Consider the following 10,000-nt stretch of genomic DNA (forward strand, 5'->3'; position numbering starts at 1 on the left):
AAGGCCGTGGCTTGGCATGCTTGCCAAGGCCGTGGCATGACATGCTGCTGGCCAAGGCCGGGCATGCCATGCTGCTGGACAAGGCCGTGGCAAGGCATGCTGATGGCCGAGGCCGTGGCAAGGCATGCTGATGGCCGAGGCCGTGGCGTGGCATGCCATGCTGCTGGACGAGGCCGTGGCAAGGCATGCTGCTGGCCAAGGCATTGGCATGGCATGCTGCTGCTGACCAAGGCTTGGGCTTGCCATGCTGCTGGCAAAGGCCGCGGCATGGCATGCTGCCGGCAAAGGCCGCGGCATGGCATGCTGCCGGCAAAGGCCGCGGCATGGCATGCTGCCGGCCAAGGCCGCGGCATGGCATGCTGCCGGCCAAGGCCGGGCATGCCATGCTGCTGGACAAGGCCGTGGCAAGGCATGCTGATGGCCGAGGCCGTGGCAAGGCATGCTGATGGCCGAGGCCGTGGCGTGGCATGCCATGCTGCTGGACGAGGCCGTGGCAAGGCATGCTGCTGGCCAAGGCATTGGCATGGCATGCTGCTGCTGACCAAGGCTTGGGCTTGCCATGCTGCTGGCAAAGGCCGCGGCATGGCATGCTGCCGGCAAAGGCCGCGGCATGGCATGCTGCCGGCAAAGGCCGCGGCATGGCATGCTGCCGGCCAAGGCCGCGGCATGGCATGCTGCCGGCCAAGGCCGCGGCATGGCATGCTGCCGGCCAAGGCCGCGGCATGCCATGTTGCTGGCCAAGGCCGTGGCATGGCATGCTGCTGGCCAAGGCCGTGGCATGACATGCTGGCCAAGGCCGGGGCATGGCATGCTGCTGGCCAAGGCCGTGGCATGGCATGCTGCTGGCCAAGGCCGGGGCATGGCATGCTGCTGGCCAAGGCCGTGGCATGGCATGCTGCTGGCCAAGGCCGTGGCATGACATGCTTGCCAAGGCCAAGGCATGGCATGCTGCTGGCCAAGGCTTTGGCATGCCATGTTGCTGGCCAAGGCTTTGGCATGCCATGTTGCTGGCCAAGGCTGTGGCATGGCATGCTGCTGGCCAAGGCTGTGGCATGGCATGCTGCTGGCCAAGGCCGTGGCATGGCATGCTGCTGGCCAAGGCCGGGGCATGGCATGCTGCTGGCCAAGGCCGTGGCATGGCATGCTGCTGGCCAAGGCCGTGGCATGGCATGCTGCTGGCCAAGGCCGTGGCATGACATGTTTGCCAAGGCCAAGGCATGGCATGCTGCTGGCCAAGGCTTTGGCATGCCATGTTGCTGGCCAAGGCTGTGGCATGGCATGCTGCTGGCCCAGGCGGTGGCATGGCATGCTGCTGGCCAAGGCCGTGGCATGGCATGCTGCTGGCCAAGGCCGGGGCATGGCATGCTGCTGGCCAAGGCCGTGGCATGGCATGCTGCTGGCCAAGGCCGTGGCATGACATGCTTGCCAAGGCCAAGGCATGGCATGCTGCTGGCCAAGGCTTTGGCATGCCATGTTGCTGGCCAAGGCTGTGGCATGGCATGCTGCTGGCCAAGGCTGTGGCATGGCATGCTGCTGGCCAAGGCCGTGGCATGGCATGCTGCTGGCCAAGGCCGGGGCATGGCATGCTGCTGGCCAAGGCCGTGGCATGACATGCTTGCCAAGGCCAAGGCATGGCATGCTGCTGGCCAAGGCTTTGGCATGCCATGTTGCTGGCCAAGGCTGTGGCATGGCATGCTGGCCTAGGCCAACGTGCCACCGCCACCGCCGCGGGCCGCCACTCGACGCATCCCGTGCTTGGCTATGTAGTTTCGATGCCACAAGCCAATGCCACAAGCCAAGCGATGGCATGTGCCAAGCGCCCGCCTAGGCATAGGCGTGGCCTGTGGCCTGGCCATGCTGGCCAGCCTTAAGGGAGGTGCCCCCCCCTTATAATAGCCTGTTAAGCCCTTTTCAATCTGGCAGGAGGAAACATCAAGCATGTTCGAGGAGTCATAATGGGGTTTTTTTAAAAAGTAATGGTTTTTTGCCAAAACTTTCAACATGAAAGTTGTATGAAATAATTTAATACACCATAAAAAAAATTATAAAAAAATATTTGGCCACCGGAATATTTTATTTTAATTTATTTCAATTTTAATACTTAAAAAATAATAAAAATTACTAAAAATACTCAAAAAATTCTAGAAAAATTCCAACAATTATAAGATGAGGCACTAGTAATTATAGTAATTTTTTTAATTATTTTTTTATTTTTAATTTATTTTATTATAATTTTTATGAGTAAATAAATAATTAAAAAGCCCGACGAACGTGCAAAAACTCTTAGAGAAACCCAGCAAGCATCGGATAGCTCGAATGCAAATAACAAACGCAACAGGCAACTTCCGAGGGACATACTTTTCCCAACAAAGCTTCCACTGGGGAAAGCACTAGCAACGGGTTCGCAAGTCAAAGGCAACCAAACGGCTATTACCCGAGGGACAAGCATTTCGCAGGGCAACATATACGTAAGTCAAAGCCAAACCAAATGGCAATTACACGAGGGACAGGATTGCTTGCCAAGGGCGTGGCATGCGATGTTCTAGCCCAAGGCAAAGGCACGCCACGCTGCGGGACAAGGCCGTGGCAAGACATGCGGCTGGCCTTGGCCTTGGCATGGCATGCCGCCGGCTTTGGCTGGGCTGCGTTGGCCTTGCCATGGAATGTTGCTGGCTTCGGATGGGCTGCCTTGGCCTTGGCCTTGGCCGTGGCATGGCATGCTGCTGGCCTTGGCCTTGGCCTTGGCATGGCATGCTGGCGGCTTTGGCTGGGCTGCCTTGGCCGTGGCATGGCATGCTGCTGGCCTTGGCCTTGGCATGGCATGCTGCTGGCTTTGGCTGGGCTGCCTTGGCCGTGGCATGGCATGCTGCTGGCCTTGGCCTTGGCATGGCATGCTGCTGGCTTTGGCTGGGCTGCCTTGGCCGTGGCATGGCATGCTGCTGGCCTAGGCCTTGGCATGGCATGCTGCTGGCTTTGGCTGGGCTGCCTTGGCCGTGGCATGGCATGCTGCTGGCCTAGGCCTTGGCATGGCATGCTGCTGGCTTTGGCTGGCAGCCTTGGTCGTGGCATGGCATGCTGCTGGCCTTGGCCTTGGCATGGCATGCCGCCGGCTTTGGCTGGGCTGCGTTGGCCGTGGCATGGCATGCTGCTGGCCTTGGCCTTGGCATGGCATGCTGCTGGCTTTGGCTGGCCTGCCTTGGCCGTGGCATGGCATGCTGCTGGCCTAGGCCTTGGCATGGCATGCTGCTGGCTTTGGCTGGCCTGCCTTGGCCGTGGCATGGCATGCTGCTGGCCTAGGCCATGGCATGGCATGCTGCTGGCTTTGGCTGGCCTGCCTTGGCCGTGGCATGGCATGCTGCTGGCCTTGGCCTTGACATGGCATGCTGCTGGCTTTGGCAGGCCTGCCTTGGCCGTGGCATGGCATGCTGCTGGCCAAGGCCTTGGCCTGGCATGCTGCTGGCTTTGGCTGGGCTGCCTTGGCCGTGCCATGGCATGCTGCTGGCCTTGGCCTTGGCATGGCATGCTGCTGGCTTTGGCTGGCCTGCCTTGGCCGTGGCATGGCATGCTGCTGGCCTAGGCCTTGGCATGGCATGCTGCTGGCTTTGGCTGCGCTGCCTTGGCCGTGGCATGGCATGCTGCTGGCCTTGGCCTTGGCATGGCATGCTGCTGGCTTTGGCTGGCCTGCCTTGGCCGTGGCATGGCATTCTGCTGGCCTTGGCCTTGGCATGGCATGCTGCTGGCTTTGGCTGGGCTGCCTTGGCCGTGGCATGGCATGCTGCTGGCCTAGGCCTTGGCATGGCATGCTGCTGGCTTTGGCTGGGCTGCCTTGGCCGTGGCATGGCATGCTGCTGGCCTTGGCCTTGGCATGGCATGCTGCTGGCTTTGGCAGGCCTGCCTTGGCCGTGGCATGGCATGCTGCTGGCCTAGGCCTTGGCATGGCATGCTGCTGGCTTTGGCTGGGCTGCCTTGGCCGTGGCATGGCATGCTGCTGGCCTTGGCCTTGGCATGGCATGCTGCTGGCTTTGGCTGGGCTGCCTTGGCCGTGGCATGGCATGCTGCTGGCCTTGGCCTTGGCATGGCATGCTGCTGGCTTTGGCTGGGCTGCCTTGGCCGTGGCATGGCATGCTGCTGGCCTTGGCCTTGGCATGGCAAGCTGCTGGCTTTGGCTGGGCTGCCTTGGCCGTGGCATGGCATGCTGCTGGCCTTGGCTGGGCTGCCTTGGCCGTGGCATGGCATGCTGCTGGCCTTGGCCTTGGCATGGCATGCTGCTGGCTTTGGCTGGGCTGCCTTGGCCGTGGCATGGCATGCTGCTGGCCTTGGCCTTGGCATGGCATGCTGCTGGCTTTGGCAGGCCTGCCTTGGCCGTGGCATGGCATGCTGCTGGCCTAGGCCTTGGCATGGCATGCTGCTGGCTTTGGCTGGGCTGCCTTGGCCGTGGCATGGCATGCTGCTGGCCTTGGCCTTGGCATGGCATGCTGCTGGCTTTGGCTGGGCTGCCTTGGCCGTGGCATGGCATGCTGCTGGCCTAGGCCTTGGCATGGCATGCTGCTGGCTTGGGCTGGGCTGCCTTGGCCGTGGCATGGCATGCTGCTGGCCTTGGCCTTGGCATGGCATGCTGCTGGCTTTGGCTGGGCTGCCTTGGCCGTGGCATGGCATGCTGCTGGCCTTGGCCTTGGCATGGGATGCTGCTGGCTTTGGCAGGCCTGCCTTGGCCGTGGCAAGGCATGCTGCTGGCCTAGGCCTTGGCATGGCATGCTGCTGGCTTTGGCTGGGCTGCCTTGGCCGTGGCATGGCATGCTGCTGGCCTTGGCCTTGGCATGGCATGCTGCTGGCTTTGGCTGGGCTGCCTTGGCCGTGGCATGGCATGCTGCTGGCCTTGGCCTTGGCATGGCATGCTGCTGGCTTTGGCTGGGCTGCCTTGGCCGTGGCATGGCATGCTGCTGGCCTTGGCCTTGGCATGGCATGCTGCTGGCTTTGGCTGGGCTGCCTTGGCCGTGGCATGGCATGCTGCTGGCCCTGGCCTTGGCATGGCATGCTGCTGGCTTTGGCAGGCCTGCCTTGGCCGTGGCATGGCATGCTGCTGGCCTAGGCCTTGGCATGGCATGCTGCTGGCTTTGGCTGGGCTGCCTTGGCCGTGGCATGGCATGCTGCTGGCCTTGGCCTTGGCATGGCATGCTGCAGGCTTTGGCTGGCCTGCCTTGGCCGTGGCATGGCATGCTGCTGGCCTAGGCCTTGGCATGGCATGCTGCTGGCTTTGGCTGGGCTGCCTTGGCCGTGGCATGGCATGCTGCTGGCCTAGGCCTTGGCATGGCATGCTGCTGGCTTTGGCTGGGCTGCCTTGTCCGTGGCATGGCATGCTGCTGGCCTTGGCCTTGGCATGGCATGCTGCTGGCTTTGGCTGGGCTGCCTTGGCCGTGGCATGGCATGCTGCTGGCCTTGGCCTTGGCATGGCAAGCTGCTGGCTTTGGCTGGGCTGCCTTGGCCGTGGCATGGCATGCTGCTGGCCTTGGCTGGGCTGCCTTGGCCGTGGCATGGCATGCTGCTGGCCTTGGCCTTGGCATGGCATGCTGCTGGCTTTGGCTGGGCTGCCTTGGCCGTGGCATGGCATGCTGCTGGCCTTGGCCTTGGCATGGCATGCTGCTGGCTTTGGCTGGGCTGCCTTGGCCGTGGCATGGCATGCTGCTGGCCTAGGCCTTGGCATGGCATGCTGCTGGCTTTGGCTGGGCTGCCTTGGCCGTGGCATGGCATGCTGCTGGCCTAGGCCTTGGCATGGCATGCTGCTGGCTTTGGCTGGCCTGCCTTGGCCGTGGCATGCCATGCTGCTGGCCTTGGCCTTGGCATGGCATGCTGCTGGCTTTGGCTGGGCTGCCTTGGCCGTGGCATGGCATGCTGCTGGCCTTGGCCTTGGCATGGGATGCTGCTGGCTTTGGCAGGCCTGCCTTGGCCGTGGCATGGCATGCTGCTGGCCTAGGCCTTGGCATGGCATGCTGCTGGCTTTGGCTGGGCTGCCTTGGCCGTGGCATGGCATGCTGCTGGCCTTGGCCTTGGCATGGCATGCTGCTGGCTTTGGCTGGGCTGCCTTGGCCGTGGCATGGCATGCTGCTGGCCTTGGCCTTGGCATGGCATGCTGCTGGCTTTGGCTTGGCTGCCTTGGCCGTGGCATGGCATGCTGCTGGCCTTGGCCTTGGCATGGCAAGCTGCTGGCTTTGGCTGGGCTGCCTTGGCCGTGGCATGGCATGCTGCTGGCCTTGGCTGGGCTGCCTTGGCCGTGGCATGGCATGCTGCTGGCCTTGGCCTTGGCATGGCATGCTGCTGGCTTTGGCTGGGCTGCCTTGGCCGTGGCATGGCATGCTGCTGGCCTTGGCCTTGGCATGGCAAGCTGCTGGCTTTGGCTGGGCTGCCTTGGCCGTGGCATGGCATGCTGCTGGCCTTGGCCTTGGCATGGCATGCTGCTGGCTTTGGCTGGCCTGCCTTGGCCGTGGCATGCCATGCTGCTGGCCATGGCCTTGGGGCTGGGCTGCCTTGGCTGCGGTTCTTATCACTAGACGTGCGTTGCGTGCGAAGGCGTGCAAAGGCGTGCGCGACCATGCGCGCAACACGCGCACCGTGGTCAAAAGACCACGCGCGCGGTATTCGCACAGGCCACGCTGCCCACGCCGCGGGCATGCCAGGCCAGGCTGCCCTGGCCGGCTGCATGCCAGGCCGCCCAGGCCGTGCGCATGCCATGCCGTGCTGCCCAGGCCAGCTGCATGCCAGGCCGCCCAGGCCGTGCGCATGCCATGCCGTGCTGCCCACGCCGCGGGCATGCCAGGCCGGCTGCATGCCAGGCCGCCCAGGCCGTGCGCATGCCATGCCGTGCTGCCCACGCCGCGGGCATGCCAGGCCGGCTGCATGCCAGGCCGCCCAGGCCGTGCGCATGCCATGCCGTGCTGCCCATGCCGCGCGCATGCCAGGCCGCCCACGCCCGCGCGGATGCCACGCCATGCTGCCCAAGGCCGCGCCCAGGCCGCGCAAGGCCGCGCCCAGGCCGCCCAAGGCCGCGCAAGGCCGCCCAAGGCCGCGGCCGAGCCGCCCCAGGCCGCAGCCCAGGCCGCGGTCGAGCCGCAGTGCATGTAACCCAAGGCCGCAGCCCAGGCCGCGCCCAACATGGGGCGTACCTGCCACTGCCTTGCCCTGGGCAAGGGAGGTGCCCCCCCCTTATAATAGCCTGTTAAGCCCTTTTCAGTCTGGCAGGAGGAAACATCAAGCATGTTCGAGGAGTCATAATGGGGTTTTTTTAAAAAGTAATGGTTTTTTGCCAAAACTTTCAACATGAAAGTTGTAGGAAATAATTTAATACACCATAAAAAAAATTAAAAAAAATATTTTTTTACCGAAAATATTTTATTTTAATTTATTTCGATATTAATACTTAAAAAATAATAAAAATTAATAAAAATGGTCAAAAAATTATGGAAAAATTCCCATAATTAAAGGATGATTCACTAGTAATTATAGAAATTATTAAATTATTTTTTTCATTTTTTTTATTTTATTTTGATTTTTTTATGCCAAATAAGGGCTTTAAAAATTCGAAAAGCTCCAGAAAAATTGCAAAAAAATAGGGAATGACATTTAAAATTGATTGTAGTGCATTTTTAATTGTGTTGCACGGTTTGGGTAAGATTATAAAAGAATCATGTTCAAAAAGATCGGTCGAGGCGGTGGCATGCCATGGCCTTGGCCTTGGCCATGCCTTGCACAGGGACTTGGCCTTGCCCACTGCCTTGGCGTTGGCTTTGGCCTTGGCCTTGGCCTTGGCATGGCATGGCATGCTCGCCGAGGCCGTGGCATGCCTTGCTGCTAGCCAAGGCCGTGGCGTTGCATGCTCGCCCAGCCCGTGGCATGCCATGCTCGCCCAGCCCGTGGCACGCCATGTTGGCCCAAGGCATTGGCATGGCATGCCGGCCAAGGCATGCTGGCCAACGTTGCACAAGGCGGTGCCATGGCATGGCATGCTGACCAAGACCGTGCCATGGCATGCTGGGCGAGGCCGGGGCATGGCATGCTGGCCGAGGCCGTGGCTTGCCATGCCGCCACGGCCGTGGCATGCCGGGCAACGGACCGGCATGGCCCAGCCCGTGGCACGCCATGTTGGCCCAAGGCATTGGCATGGCATGCCGGCCAAGGCATGCTGGCCAACGCTGCGGCACGGCGTGCTGGACAAGGCGGTGCCATGGCATGGCATGCTGACCGAGGCCGTGGCATGGCATGTTGGGCGACGCCGTAGCAAGGCATGCGGGCCGAGGCCGTGGCATGGCATGTTTGCAACGCCGTGGCAAGACATGCGGGCCGTGGCATGGCATGGCATGCGGGCCGAGGCCGTGGCACGACATGTTGGCCAAGGCTAAGGCATGGCACGCCGGGCAACGCGGTGGCATGGCATGCCGGGCAACGCGGTGGCAAGGCATGCGGGCCGGGGCCGTGGCATGGCATGTTGGGCGACGCCGTAGCAAGGCATGCGGTCCGAGGCCGTGGCATGTCATGCGGGCCGAGGCCGTGGCATGGCATGCGGGCCGAGGCCGTGGCATGGCATGTTGGGCGACGCCGTAGCAAGGCATGCGGGCCGAGGCCGTGGCATGTCATGCGAGCCGAGGCCGTGGCATGGCATGCGGGCCGAGGCCGTGGCATGGCAAGTTGGGCGACGTCGTGGCAAGGCATGCGGGCCGAGGCCGTGGCATGTCATGCGGGCCGAGGCCGTGGCTTGGCATGCGGGCCGAGGCCGTGTCATGGCAAGTTTGGCCCAGGCCGTGGCTCGACATGTTGGCCAAGGCTAAGGCATGGCACGCCGGTCAACGCGGTGGCATGGCATGCTGGGCAACGCGGTGGCAAGGCATGCGGGCCGAGGCCGTGGCATGGCATGTTGGGCAACGCCGTAGCAAGGCATGCGGGCCGAGGCCGTGGCATGGCATGCGGGCCGTGGCCGTGGCATGGCATGTTGGGCGACGCCGTGGCATGGCATGCGGGCCGAGGCCGTGGCATGGCATGTTTGGCAACGCCGTGGCAAGACATGCGGGCCGTGGCATGGCATGGCATGCGGGCCGAGGCCGTGGCATGTAATGCGGGCCGAGGCCGTGACATGTAATGCGGGTCGAGGCCGTGGCATGGCATGTTGGGCGACGCCGTACCAAGGCATGCGGGCCGAGGCCGTGGCATGGCATGCGGGCCGAGGCCGTGGCATGGCATGTTGGGCGACGCCGTAGCAAGGCATGCGGGCCGAGGCCGTGGCTCGACATGTTGGCCAAGGCTAAGGCATGGCACGCCGGGCAACGCGGTGGCATGGCATGCTGGGCAACGCGGTGGCAAGGCATGCGGGCCGAGGCCGTGGCATGGCATGTCGGGCAACGCCGTAGCAAGGCATGCGGGCCGAGGCCGTGGCATGGCATGCGGGCCGTGGCCGTGGCCGTGGCATGGCATGTTGGGCGACGCCGTGGCATGGCATGCGGGCCGAGGCCGTGGCATGGCATGTTTGGCAACGCCGTGGCAAGACATGCGGGCCGAGGCCGTGGCATGGCATGCGGGCCGAGGCCGTGGCATGCCATGTTGGGCAACGCCGTAGCAAGGCATGCGGGCCGAGGCCGTGGCATGGCATGCGGGCCGTGGCCGCGGCATGGCATGTTGGGCGACGCCGTGGCATGGCATGCGGGCCGAGGCCGTGGCATGGCATGTTTGGCAACGCCGTGGCAAGACATGCGGGCCGTGGCATGGCATGTTGGGCAACGCCGTGGCAAGGCATGCGGGCCGAGGCCGTGGCATGGCATGCGGGCCGAGGCCGTGGCATGTCATGCGGGCCGAGGCCGTGGCATGGCATGCGGGCCGAGGCCGTGGCATGGCATGCTGGCCGAGGCCGTGGCATGGCATGCCGGCCGAGGCCGTGGCATGGCATGCGGGCCGAGGCCGTGGCATGGCATGTTGGACGACGCCGTAGCAAGGCATGCGGGCCGGGGCCGTGGCATGGCAT

Source organism: Camellia sinensis, chromosome 6, assembly GCF_055761805.1.
Source record: "Camellia sinensis isolate YWXY chromosome 6, ASM5576180v1, whole genome shotgun sequence".
NCBI classification, from domain to species: Eukaryota; Viridiplantae; Streptophyta; class Magnoliopsida; order Ericales; family Theaceae; genus Camellia; species Camellia sinensis.